This window comes from Oncorhynchus mykiss, chromosome 1, assembly GCF_057628025.1.
Source record: "Oncorhynchus mykiss isolate SJ-2025 chromosome 1, ASM5762802v1, whole genome shotgun sequence".
In the NCBI taxonomy this organism is placed as follows: Eukaryota; Metazoa; Chordata; class Actinopteri; order Salmoniformes; family Salmonidae; genus Oncorhynchus; species Oncorhynchus mykiss.
The window spans coordinates 74,830,216-74,844,322 of NC_143022.1; the positions used below are offsets into that span (position 1 = coordinate 74,830,216).

Sequence of the window (14,107 nt, forward strand, 5' to 3'; positions counted from 1 at the left end):
ATCACGGGTGAACAGGGAGTATGGGAGGGGGCTGAGCACGCACCCTTGTGTGGCCCCAGTATTGAGGATAGCGAAGTGGAAGGGTTGTTTCCTACATTCACCACCTGGGGGGGCGGCTCGTCAGGAAGTCCAGGATCCAGTTGAACAAGGCGGGGTTCAGACCCAGGGTACCAAGCTTCTGCCCCTTTTTAACATTTTCGGCTAAAATGACATACCCAAATGTAACTGCCTGTAGCTCAGGCCCTGAAGCAAGGATATGCATATTCTTGGTACCATTTGAAAGGAAACACGTTGAAGTTTATGGACATGTGAAAGGAATGTAGGATAATATATATATATATATATATATATATATATATATAACACAATAGATCTGGTAAAAGATAATACAAAGAAAATAATAACCGTTCTTTAGCATTTGTTTTTGTACCATCATCTTTGAAATGCAAGAGAAAGGTCATAATGTATTATTGCAGCCCAGGTGCAATTTAGATTTGGCCACTAAATGGCAGCAGTGTATGTACAAAGTTTTAGGCTGATCCAATGAACCATTGCATTTCTGTTCAAAGTATTGTATCAAGACTGCCCAAATGTGGCTAATTTGTTCATTAATAACTTTTCATGTTCAAAAGTGTGCACTCTCCTCAAACAATAGCATGGTATTATTTCACTGTAATATCTACTGTAAATTGGACAGTACAGTTAGTTAACAAGAATTTAAGCTTTCTGCCAATATCAGATATGTCCTGGAAAATGTTCTTGTTACTTACAACTTCATGCTAATTACATTAGCCTACATTAGCTTGATCCCGAATAAGTTTATGATGAGCTTTGAGAGTACTATGGTGTTGAAGGCTGAGCTGTAGTCAATGAACAGCATTCTTACATACAGTAGGTATTCCTCTTGTCCAGATGGGACAGGGCAGTGTACAGTGCGATGGATCCATTGTGACGGTATGCAAATTGAAGTGGGTCTAAGGTGTCAGGTAAGGTGGAGGTGATACGATCCTTAACTAGCCTCTCAAGCACTTCATGACGACAGAAGTGAGTGTTATGGGGGCGATAGTCATTTAGTTCAGTTACCTTTGCTTTTTTGGGTACAGGAACAATGGAGATCTAAGTACCGTGACTGATAAAAAAAACTGACTATGTACAGACTCAGTGAGCTTATCCTGGCCACAGAAACCATCCGTCACAGACAAATTTGGCTACCCAGAGAGGACAGGTTGTGCTCAGTCTGCCCTCAGAGAGAGGTTGAGACAGAGCTGCATTTTCTCCTACACTGCCAGAACTATACAGACTTACTGGCAATTTTCTTTCCCAAAATGTTGAAACCAAAACAGAAAATGATTTTTTTATTTTTTACTTTGTGCCATATTACATGCAAAATATGTAGCTTCCTGCCACACCCGTAGGGACAGCCAGTGAAACATCCAACCAGAGCAACAACATTCCTACTTGTATCTTTCTCACTATTTCATTTTTGTCCTCATTCATTTCTTACTGTAGTGTTCTCATTGATATACTCAGTGAGTATTATTATGTTTCCTATTATAATCTATCTGCGTCATCGTTGATTTAATATGTCTATATGTTTGCTTTGACATTGTATGTGGCCACAATTTCCATGCCAAGAAAGCAATTTAAATTTGAAAAAAAAGAGAGAGAGAGCAAGCGAGAGAGAGAGAGAGAGAAAGAAAGAGAGAAAGAAAGAGAGAAAGACAGAGAGAGAGGTCCCAGCGAAGGACATACTAAACTAACCCTCAACAAGAAAAGCTACAGAAATAAAGCACTCATCTTTGGGCCATTTGGAGTTAGGGGAGATATAAACACTCATCCGTGGGCCATTTAGAGAGCCCAGATGACACATAACTCTGAGTGCCTTCCTAAAACTCACCCCCAAGGAGGAAAGTAGTGACAGACACACAAAACACACACACTCTCTCGCCTGCTGCCCACCTCCACCTCGCCATTTGGCCACTCTTTGAGAGGCGACTACCCAGAATTCCTTAGGGCCCCTCATTAGGCCTTAGCTCCCTCTCTGAGTAGGCTGATGGGTAAACTTTGGAGAGGTCACCTCTTTTCCTTTCCTCTTCTCCCTCCTCAATGCCTCCTTCCTCTCCTCCTCTGGTCTTGTCAGTGTGGAGTGTAAGCAAGTAGAAAGGTTAGTGCTGTTTTCACCCGATGTCATTTTCTACCATTAGGGACAAAGGACAGTGAACTACCAGCCCTGGCTATGCTGGAGATACAGTATGCTAAGGAGGGGTGCTGAATTGTTATGCGTGTTGTGAGGTTGTGCTGGTTTGCTAATGCTGTGCTGGTTAGCATTTCTGCGTTGTATTAATTACCAAAGTTAGTGTATCAGTTGGTCCTCCTTACCTCTCGCCAGTACATCTCTTCCCTCCAGTAGTGGTTGATGTGTCTCAGATGTTCTCTTGATCCTCCACAGCCCAGGCCAGCCCAGCCCAGCCCAGGCCAGCCCAGCCCAGCCCACGCCAGCCCAGCCCAGCCCAGGCCAGGCCAGGCCAGGCCAGTCCACATTCATTAGCCGGTGGCTCTCTCTCCCGGAGCTGCCTGCTGCCTGTCTGCCTGTTTGCTGACTGCTTGTGGAAAAAGCCATTTAGCCTGCTGAATGTCAAGGTTAGTGTGCGCTGTCCTTGTCATCAGTCTCTGCGGCAGAAGGTCAGGGATAAGCTTTCCTCAAATGGGCAGCGTCAAACAAAGAGGAGGCTGACTTAACTCACCTAGAGAAAGAGAACCTCTTTCCCAGTCGATAAACAATCCTCTGGTCTACACTTCTCTCTCTCTCTCTCTCTCTCTCTTGTTCTCTTTCTCTTTCTCCGCTGAGTCTTAGCCGTGTTAACCCCCTCACAAACAATGTTTGCGTGTGCATGTGTGTGTGTGTGTGTGGTGGGCCGGGGGGGATTGTAACACTCCCCCACAATCACCCCCCACCTCACTAAACAATTCAAACACACTTACCCCAATTATGGTCTATGGCCCGACTGCAGTGTCCAGTAAGCTATGTTGGTCCCCAGCCCTCAACCTGACTGGTTGTTGTCATGTAAAGGAATGACAGCTTAAGGGTAGGACCACTGGGCCGCTTCTAACATCATCATTCCCCCGTGGTACATTACAGGGCCAGTCTTAATGCAGCGGCTAATTACAGCATGGTGTCAGTCGGCCAACAGACACACACACAAAGTGACTCTGTGTGTTTGTGTGTGTTCGTGTTGTGTTCGTGTGTGTGTTTTTCCTCTCACTGATGAAGGATGATGAAATTAGTAGGCCTGAACCCTTTGTTTGTCCTTTCAAGTGACAGGCACTCTCCAACTGTATTCTGTTTTCAATTTGACTTTTTTTTCCCAAATCAACACAGTAATCCAAACCAATTCTGGTGGTAGCTCAACCATCTACAAAATCCTTCTAAAACCTTTGTCCTTAGGATTTCTATTGGTTTGAATAACGGGTTTATAAGCATGGATTATCAGTGATTAAAAATATAAATACAGGAATTGACATTATGGAATTGTAACCCCCTATCAGTCTGACCTCACGTTAACCCTTTTTAATATAGCGGTAGCTTGCAACATGTTTGACCTGATCTCAATACTCCACATTCTTCCTGCCTTAGCCCCATAACTCAGAAATGTGCAAATAAATGCATGGCTTTTAAAAAAGGGTGACAAGTCAAGGCTCAAGACACATCATGTGAACTCAGTGAGCGGTAGTCACAAGGCTTCCCACTAAGACACAACATTGCCACAAAGTCTCCCTGGGGTTACCCTCTCAACATTGGGATTCTTTTGAAGGGCTGTAAAATATAAAAATAAAAGTCATCTTTGGATGTTCTGTTCAGTAATCTTGGGATCCTCTGGTCATGCTAGTGAACTTTGTTCACCTCGTGAACTCCAACCTTTGTCCCCTTGTCATACAGAGGCTGCTTTATTCTTTCTCTGGCCTGAGGACCTGCTGATAATGTGATTAAACAGTGGCTTTGACACAACCAGGAGCATGTCCAGCCAGGTCACCTGAGATACAAGTCTATCCATATCTGAGGATGTCGGAAATGTTGTGGAAACAGGCCACTAGGGGCAACTGTGAGTGCTGTTACATTCAAGCAGGTTTGGGTTTTGCTAGGGCGTTTCAAAGTTCATGCCTAAACTTAACCTTAAACACTTTGACATTTGATGTTTGGAACAGCTTGGAAATTTGACGTTTGAGAAACATGGATGAATGTCTAGTTCCGTTGTGAGACTGTGAGAGCTTGTTGCGCATGTCCCATAGTTGGGGTTATGTCATTGGTAGAGATGGGCACAACCAATTCATCGGAAAGACTAGAGTAAGTGTAGGCTATAGGGCTGTCATCCATCCTCCCTTTAGTGACACTTCTCCTTCACTACAGATAGAAAGATTCAGTACACAACCAAGAAAGAAGTAGAGACAGGAGGCTGGATTTATAAAGTAGATAAGGAGAGAAAGAGTGGACTTGTGTGACTGTAATATTTACTGTTCACTTTTTATTGTTTTAACAGGGTGAGCAAATGGAGTAGGTGAGAAACAGGGGAGTGGGTGAGAAAGGGGAGTAGGTGAGCAAAGGGAGTAGGTGAGAAACAGGGGAGTGGGTGAGAAACAGGGGAGTGGGTGAGCAAAGGGAGTGGGTGAGAAACAGGGGAGTGGGTGAGCAAAGGGAGTAGGTGAGAAACAGGGGAGTGGGTGAGCAAAGGGAGTAGGTGAGAAACAGGGGACTGGGTGAGAAACAGGGGACTGGGTGAGAAACAGGGGAGTGGGTGAGAAACAGGGGACTGGGTGAGAAACAGGGGAGTGGGTGAGAAACAGGTGAGTGGGTGAGAAACAGGGGAGTGGGTGAGAAACAGGGGAGTGGGTGAGAAACAGGGGAGTGGGTGAGAAACAGGGGAGTGGGTGAGAAACAGGGGAGTGGGTGAGAAACAGGGGAGTGGGTGAGAAACAGGGGAGTAGGTGAGAAACAGGGGAGTAGGTGAGAAACAGGGGAGTGGGTGAGAAACAGGGGAGTGGGTGAGAAACAGGGGAGTAGGTGAGAAACAGGGGAGTGGGTGAGAAACAGGGGAGTAGGTGAGAAAGGTTATAGAATCTATGGCAGATCAAAGGCTACTTCAGGCCCTCTGTCATACCACAAAAACACATACACATACACACACATCCACACACTCTCTCTCTCTCTCTCTCTCTCTCTCTCTCTCTCTCTCTCTCTCTCTCTCTCTCTCTCTCTCTCCGTCACATGGCCCTGTACCTGCTCTACCTCTGCTTCCCCTTGCACACTCATCTGCATATCCCTTGCACTGCACTATAAATTCCTCCAGAAACGGGCACTTATTCCTTCATAAATCTCTTCCTTGTCACTTTCAAATTACAGAGATTTATTCACAGATGAACAAGCCAGAGCAGAGTCGAGAAAGGGAACAGGGGAGAAAGGGGGGAGGGAAACCTCTTCATCTTTTTATGACCAACATGGCGGGTGGTGTGGTGTGTGTATCTGCATATGCCCTTTGTGTGTGTCACACTGGTGGCAGCCCCAGAGCAGGAAGGGTGTGCGCCCGCCAACAAAGCCTTGACAACTCCCCGTGCCACAATCTCATCTGTTCCAGTCAGCGCACTCCTCAAAAACTATTTAACTTTCATTAAACAGTTTTTGATATGGGCTGAGAAAGGAAGGCATGAAGCGCCCGTAACGCTCATATGCTCTCATTCATTCTAGCTACTGCTGTTTCTCCCTTTTCACTCCCTCTCTTTCCCAGACTTACTCTCTTTCTCCCTATGTGACGGTCTATCCGCTTTTCTCCCCCTCTCCATCTCCCTCTGCGCTCTCTCCCCTCTCTCTCTCCATCTCACTCTCATACCCTGTCCCCCCTCTCTCTCTCTTTCTCTCATTCTTTGTCTTTCATTCTCTCCCTTTCATTCTCTTTCTCTTATTCTCTCTCTTATTCTCTCTCTTTCTCTCGCTCTCTCTCTCTCACTCTCTCTCTCTCTCTCTCTCTCTCTCTCTCTCTCTCTCTCTCTCAATCTCTCTCATTCCCTGTCTCTCTCTCTGTCTCTGTCTCTCTCTCTCTCTCTCTCTCTCTCTCTCTCTCTCTCTCTCTCTCTCATTCTCTCTCTCTCTCTCTCTCTCTCTCTCATTCTCTCTATATCTCTCTCATTCTCTCTCGGTCTCTCGGTCTCTCTCTCTCTCTCTTTCTCTCTCGCTCTCTGTGTGTCTCTCTCTCTCTCTCTCTCTGTCTCTCATTCTCTCTCTCTCTCTCTCTCTCTATCTCTATTTCTCTCATTTCCTCTCTCTCATCCCCCCTCTCTCTCTCTATCTCTCATTCTCTCTCTATCTCTCTCATTCTCTCTCTGTCTCTCTCTGTCTCTCTGTCTCTCTCTGTCTCTCTCTCTCTCTCTCTCTCTCTCTCTCTCTCTCTCTCTCTCTCTCTCTGGCTGTCTGTCAGGATAGCATGCAGGTTGGTTAAATGAGGGACCTTTGAAGCTGTAGTTAGTGCTCACATTCCTCTTTTCCTTTGTGTGCGTCTCCTACTGTTGAAACAGTGATTCATGTACTGCTCGTCCAACCTCCATTAATTTCATGTAATGTAGCTTTTATCTCCGTCACTGGGACCACTATCTCCTCCACCGTCTCTCTCTCTCTCTCTTTCACTCTTTCCTTCTCTCTTTCTCTCTCTCATACACACACACAGCCCTACTCTCTCCTTTTCTCTTTATCTGTCGCCTCGCTTGCAGATTATTTTCTCTTACTCTCTCTTTCCCTCTCTTTCTCAAGGTAACTGGTTCTATTACTTACCTACTTCTGCCCCTGTCAGAGGTCATTGTGGCGGAGGGGTGCAGTTCACCGTGTGTGTGTGGATGGTGTCATTCACTGGCAGTTTCATCAAATCAAATTTATTTTACACGTCACATGCTCCGTAAACAACAGGTGTAGACTAACAGTGAAATGCTTACGGGCCCATCCCAGACTTGGTGCATTGGTTCTGCTTGCCGTGTGATAGCAAAGAGAGCAGTCTATGACTTGGGTGGCTGGTGTCTTTGTAATATTATGGGCCTTCCTCTAGCACCGCCTGGTATAGAGATCCTGAATGGCAGGGAGCTCTGCCCCAGAGATGTACCCTATGTCTGTTTGGCCCTGTCCGGGGGTATCGCTGGACGGGGCCACAGTGTCTCCTGACCCCTCCTGTCTCAGCCTCCAGTATTTATGCTGCAATAGTTTGTGTCAGGGGGCTAGGGTCAGTCTGGAGTATTTCTCCTGTCTTATCTGGTGTCCTGTGTGAATTTAAGTATGTTCTATAATTCTCTCTCTTTCTCTCTCTCTCTGAGGACCTGACCCCTAGGACCATGCCTCAGGACTACCTGGCATGATGACTCCTTGCTGTCCCCAGTCCACCTGGTCGTGCTGCAGCTACAGTACAGTTTCAACTGTTCTGCCAGTGCCTATGGAACCCTGACCTGTTCACCGGACGTGCTACCTTGTCCCAGACCTGCTGTTTTCAACTCTCTAGAGACAACAGGTGTGGTAGAGATACTCTGAATGATCGGCTATGAAAAGCCAACTGACATTTACTCCTGATGTGCTGACCTGTTGCACCCTCTACAACCACTGTGATTATTATTATCTGACTCTGTTGGTCATTTATGAACGTTTGAACATCTTGGCCATGTTCTGTTATAATCTCCACCCGGCACAGCCAGAAGAGGACTGACCACCCCTCATAGCCTGGTTCCTCTCTAGGTTTCTTCCTAGGTTCTGGCCTTTCTAGGGAATTTTTCCAAGCCACCTTGCTTCTACACCTGTATTGCTTGCTGTTTGGGGTTTTAGGCTGGGTTTCTGTACAGCACTTTGTGACATCAGTTGATGTAAGAAGTGCCTCATAAATACATTTGATTGATTGATTGTAGCGCCTTGCGGTCAGATGCCAAGCAGTTGCCGTACCAAGTGGGGATGCAGCAAGTCAAGATGCTCTCAATGGAGCAGTTGTAGAACTTTTTGCCAAATCTTTTCAGCCTCCTGAGGGGGAAGAGGCATTGTCATGCCTTCTTCTGTGTTGGTGTGCGTGGTCAATTCCTTAGTGATGTGGACACCGAGGAACTTGAAGCTCTCGACCCGCTCCACCTCAGCACCGTCGATGTGGATGGGGTTCACGCTCAGCCCTCCGTTTCCTGTAGTCAACGTGCATTTACTGGTAACAAAGTGCTCCCCCTCTTCCTCAGCCTCATCATCCTCATCGTCACCGCCAGCGTAAACACAAAACTCTTCATTCTAACAAACCATGAAATTCCAGATATAAGGTACCGTATGTAAATGTTCCCTGTCAGAGAAGCTCAGCTCCGGTCTGCGTTATGTTTAGCACTCTGTCCCCTGAGAGGACGCCACTGCACTGAGCCATGGAAATGTCAGCGGTCAAGTATACATGGGAAAAGTTGGAAAGCTAAACCGCCGGTCACCCTGGGCCACAGAAAAGGTCAGTGCCTTGTCAACAGCTTGTCAACAGCTGATGTCACTTTGAACCCCCCCCCCCCCAGTCACAGTTAGAATCATCCATGTATCCATGTGATGTCACCTCTCTTCTGCTTCCATCCTTCTCTGCATGGGCCACATTTTTGTGGCATTAAGAATGAAATGTAATAAGTAATTTTCCATACAGTGCTTAACAACGAGACAAAGGCTACTGCATAGTATAGGAAAGCATTTTTATGTAATGTCTTATAGTAAATGTTCACTGTTCAACATCAGAACCATTCCAGGCTGAAATACTGCATTGTAACAGGAGCTAGTAACATAAGCACTTCGCTGCACTCGCTTTAACATCAGCTAACCTGTGTACGTGACCAATACACTTTGATTTGATTTGATTTAAGTCGCCCTTAGACACAGATCTGTGATAATTTTACCCTCCCCAAATCCTAACTGTTTTGGGGGTTAAACGCAAATCTGACCTTAGGGACGACTTCCTTCTACCATCAGGACCAGGGCATTATGATTCATTATTAATCATCAGTCTAAGTATCACAGCAGGTAAGAAGGAGTAGGAAGGGAGATAGCAGCATGCTGCCTGGGTTTGGTGCCAAAAACGCCATTCCCCAATCTCTTCTTCTCCCTTTCCACTCTCCTTCTGTTTCTCTTTTTACTCCCGCTTTCTTCCATTCTGAAAGCTGTGCAGCTTGATCTTTAATCTCACCCCCTCTCCTCCCTTTTCTCCTTCCCCCGCTCCTCATCTCTCCTCCCCTCTCTCTGCAGACACGGGTGTGTTGCTCTTCGCTATAGGGGGTAAGATGTGGAGGTCTGGTCTTACACAGCTAACATATGTCAGAACACCTGAGCAGCAGCTAGCCCTCCCCATTCCCTCCTCACGACCCGCTCCTCTCCGCTCCTCTGCCACTCCTGGGTTAATGTGCCCCCCAGCCGTGTGGCAGGGCGAGCTGGCGCGCTTCCCTCTCACCCGGCCAGCCCCCACGCTGGGCAACCACGGCCCACCGACAGCATCCATCGCCCCGACATGACGGATCACATATGGAAGCCTTCCACCACCACCGGCGCACCGGCAGATAGGGGGCAAGGGGAGGATGGATGGGAGGAGAGAGGGGGGGGGGAGTTGGTTTTAACACGGCATATAGAGAATCAAGGTTCTACGCAGCATTAAACCACACAGCAGAGGAAGAAAAGCGGTCTTCTCCAAACAAAGTTTCCCCCCAATTAACAGTACCCCCTGTTACACCAAAGATTCTCAAAGGCCAGAAGACTTTGACCCAAAGGGACAGAAAAGGAAGGAGATACACCTTAAAAGAATAGACAGACAGAGACACAAAGACAGAGAGAGAGACAGAAGGTGAATGGGGGGGAGTGAGGGGACATTGAGAGAAGAAGAAGAGTGTTCAGACAGCACTTTATCACTTGCTTTAAAACTCTCAATCTTCCTCTCGTCTTTAGCATTTGAAGCGCTAAGGTCCCCAGTGCCAGCAAAGGTCAGGGCTATGATTTATTGGTCTCTTATGGAGGTGCTGTCTGTAGGGCTGAGCGTTGTGCCATACGTCTGGACACCAGCCAACATTACTGGGTTCAAACTCAGCCAACACACTAGAACAGGCTTGGGGTCAATGCCATTTCAGCTCAAAATAATGACTTGTCAAGAAGCAGGAAACTTTCCTTAATATGTAGATTTGTAAATAATTTATTTTCTTAGCCTCCTGAAGTATGACCATTTTATTTGCTTGGCAGCACGCAAGGCCAGAATCCACTATGCTACAAACTCAAAGGACATCAAATCTCCTCTCTTTTCTCTCCAACATGTTCAGCCTGTAATGCATGTTTAATATGATACATTGTACAGCGGGAATATGAAGCAAAATACTGTGTAATTATTTTTCAATATTTTAATTCAAATATTTTTCAGATCATGTCCTTGTGATGCCAAACATTTATGAAATATGGAGAGTACCCTTGTCAAGTCTAAGTTGAAAATTAGACGCTTGTTCATTTTGATGTAAATACATGAAACTTAATATCCTCCAGTCCAGTACCATTTCCTTCCTGTTTGTCAATTCAGTGTTATTGATCACTAATTATTCATACAAGTGAAAATTGTATCATTATTTTCCTGAATTGCACTTAATTCGACATGACAAGGTCTCACCACATCATTGTAAACATTTGAATGATTGTATTGCGTTTCAGGGAGGGCTTTTGCCTGATATGTGTGTCTGTAAACCAAAGAAAGAGGATATACATAATAATGGTTAATGGTTCTCATATAATTTAAAGTCGGAATAACATAATAACTTCCTTTAAATATTGCATTCTTCAAGTAGCGTCTTCTCTTTCATTTGACACGATTCAAAACACCATGACATTTCATCACAGTTTTCTTCTTTAAATATCTACTAAACCATACTAACACGTGATCTCTTTAGATCACTACGGAAAGGGTTAGTCCCTACTGCACCCATGAGATGACCATGGCTGATGTCATGTGCTGATAGCGTCCCTGCTTGAGTCCATGGCGAGAAAAGCATTATTACATCACATTGTCTGCTGGGAGAGACCAGCGCTACGCAGTATGACGCTGGAACATTTGTGTGTATTAAATCTCAGACTATAATTGCTTGAATAAGAGCGAAAATGAAAAACAACATGGTCGTGATGTGTAACAGAGGCCTGCTGTGGCACTGAAACTGTACGCAACACATACCGTGCAAATGTCTCTGAACAGAAATATAGCAGATAGAACAGATGCCGTGTAGTCAGTAATGGTCACATTCAATTACCATGCATTGTAGGCCTACACTGGATCATGCTGTAAGTCGGTAGGAAATAAAGCCATTATGTGCCATTGTTGCTGTAGTACAGTATGTAGACTATATATATACACACTACCGTTCAAAAGTTTGGGGTCGCTTAGAAATGTAAAGACCGTTGGTGGAAGAAGGTGAGGACCAAGATGCAGCGTGGTAAGTGTTCATCATTATTTTAATAAACTGAACACTAAATACAACAAGGAACAAAAGAAACAACCGAAACAGCTCCGTCAGGTGCAAAACACACTAAACAGAGAATAACTACCCACAACCCAGAGTGGGAAAACAGGCTGCCTAAGTATGGATCTCAATCAGTGACAACGATTGACAGCTGCCTTTGTTTGGGAACCATACCAGGCCAAAACCAGAAATACAAAACATAGAACAATAACATAGAATGCCCACCCCAACTCACACCCTGACCAAACTAAAATAGAGACATAAAAAGGGAACTAAGGTTAGGACGTGACAAGAAATGTCCTTGTTTTTTAAAGAAATGCACATTCTTTGTCCATTAAAATAACATCAAATTGATCAGAAATACAGTGTAGACATTGTTAATGTTGTAAATGACTATTGCAGCTGGAAACAGCTACAATAGTACAGAGGCCCAGAGGCAACCATCACTTCTGTGTTCCAATGGTATGTTGTATTAACTTATCCAAGTTTATCATTTTAAAAGGCTAACTGATCATTAGAAAACCCTTTTGCAATTATGTTAGCACAGCTGAAAACTGTCCTTCTTTAGACAAGTTGAGTATCTGGAGCATCAGCATTTGTGGGTTTGATTACAGGCTCAAATGGCCAGAAACAAATAACTTTCTTCTGAAACTTGTCAGTCTATTCTTGTTCTGAGAAATGAAGGCTATTCCATTTGTGAAATTGCCAAGAAACTGAAGATCTCGTACAACGCTGTGTCCTACTTCCTTCAAAGAACAGTGCAAACAGTCTCTAACCAGAATATAAAGAGGAGTGGGAGGCCCTGGTGCACAACTGAGCAAGAGGACAAGTACATTAGTGTCTAGCTTGAGAAACAGACGCCTCACAAGTCCTCAATTGGCAGCTTCATTAAATAGTAACCGCAAAACACCAGTCTCAACGTCAACAGTGAAGAGGCGACTCCGGGATGCTGGCCTTCTAGGCAGAGTTCCTCTGTCCAGTGTCTGTGTTCTTTTGCCCATCTTAATCTATAATTGTTTTTGGCCAGTCTGAGATATGGCTTTTTAATTGCAATTCTGCTTTTCTTTAAAAAACAAGGACATTTCTAAGTGACCCCAAACTTTTGAACGGTAGTGTACATAATGTTGGAATGCAGTTGTGTTATGTTTCAGTGGTGTTATGTTTCAGTTGTGTTATGTTTCAGTATTGTTATTTTTCAGTAGTGTTATGTTTCAGTTGTGTTATTTTTCAGTTGTGTTATGTTTCAGTATTGTTATTTTTCAGTAGTGTTATGTTTCAGTTGTGTTATTTTTCAGTATTGTTATTTTTCAGTAGTGTTATTTTTCAGTAGTGTTATGTTTCAGTTGTGTTATGTTTCAGTATTGTTATTTTTCAGTAGTGTTATGTTTCAGTTGTGTTATTTTTCAGTAGTGTTATGTTTCAGTTGTGTTATTTTTCAGTTGTGTTAGGTTTCAGTTGTGTTATTTTTCAGTGGTGTTATGTTTCAGTGGTGTTATTTTTCAGTGGTGTTATGTTTCAGTTGTGTTATGTTTCAGTGGTGTTATGTTTCAGTTGTGTTATGTTTCAGTGGTGTTATGTTTCAGTTGTGTTATGTTTCAGTGGTGTTATGTTTCAGTGGTGTTATGTTTCAGTTGTGTTATGTTTCAGTTGTGTTATGTTTCAGTGGTGTTATGTTTCAGTTGTGTTATGTTTCAGTGGTGTTATGTTTCAGTTGTGTTATGTTTCAGTGGTGTTATGTTTCAGTTGTGTTATGTTTCAGTGGTGTTATGTTTCAGTTGTGTTATGTTTCAGTGGTGTTATGTTTCAGTTGTGTTATGTTTCAGTTGTGTTATGTTTCAGTTGTGTTATGTTTCAGTGGTGTTATGTTTCAGTGGTGTTATGTTTCAGTTGTGTTATGTTTCAGTGGTGTTATGTTTCAGTTGTGTTATGTTTCAGTGGTGTTATGTTTCAGTTGTGTTATGTTTCAGTGGCGGTGGAGTTCTAAGGTGTCATTGTACAGCTGCTCTATTACTACGACACCCTCCCTCCTCTCCTCACCGGCTTCCAGGACAGCGATAGCGACATGTTTAGCTGCATTCAACATGAAAGACTGCCTCTCTCTGCTGACATATAACTTGAAAAAGCGGCCACCAGTTTGCTTTCAAGAGGGGAGGAAATTGAACACAACCGCCATTTGAAGTGTGGATTGAGAGACTGGTTTCTGAAGTGAATAAACTGACAACAAAATCCGGCGAGGAGAGCTTTCCCCGTGTCATGAATACCATTGGACTCTTTAAAGCATCCTACGTCACATTTGCAGAGAAGAAAATATATAAAGGTGTATTTAAAGGTCTATGTTGGAGGAGAGGTTACACGTCCTCTGCACTTCCAACAAAGGACCATAACCTTCACCAGTGGAGAGAAAGGTTCCCTGATGTTAAGCCACAAACTAAAACTGAGAACTCTGGTGGTGCCAGAGACGCTGACCTTCCTTCAGCAAACCTTTACATCGCCTTCTCTTTCTCTGACTCGACTTTAAGTGTTGAACAGTCTTGAACAAAGTGCTACGATGCCCCACACTCTGCCGGTCTGGTCAGACAGAAAGCTCAAGATTTCCGATGACCATGCACTG

At 44.4% G+C, this 14,107-nt stretch overlaps 1 long non-coding RNA gene across 1 annotated transcript; it reads left to right on the top strand.

Moving 5' to 3' along the window:
• Positions 1 to 2,175: 2,175 nt before the first annotated feature.
• On the top strand, positions 2,176 to 10,528 carry LOC149985637 (uncharacterized). Its single transcript, XR_016497005.1, has 2 exons — positions 2,176 to 8,486; positions 9,263 to 10,528. It is a non-coding gene; the product is annotated as an uncharacterized LOC149985637 (long non-coding RNA).
• The last annotated feature ends 3,579 nt before the right edge of the window (positions 10,529 to 14,107 follow it).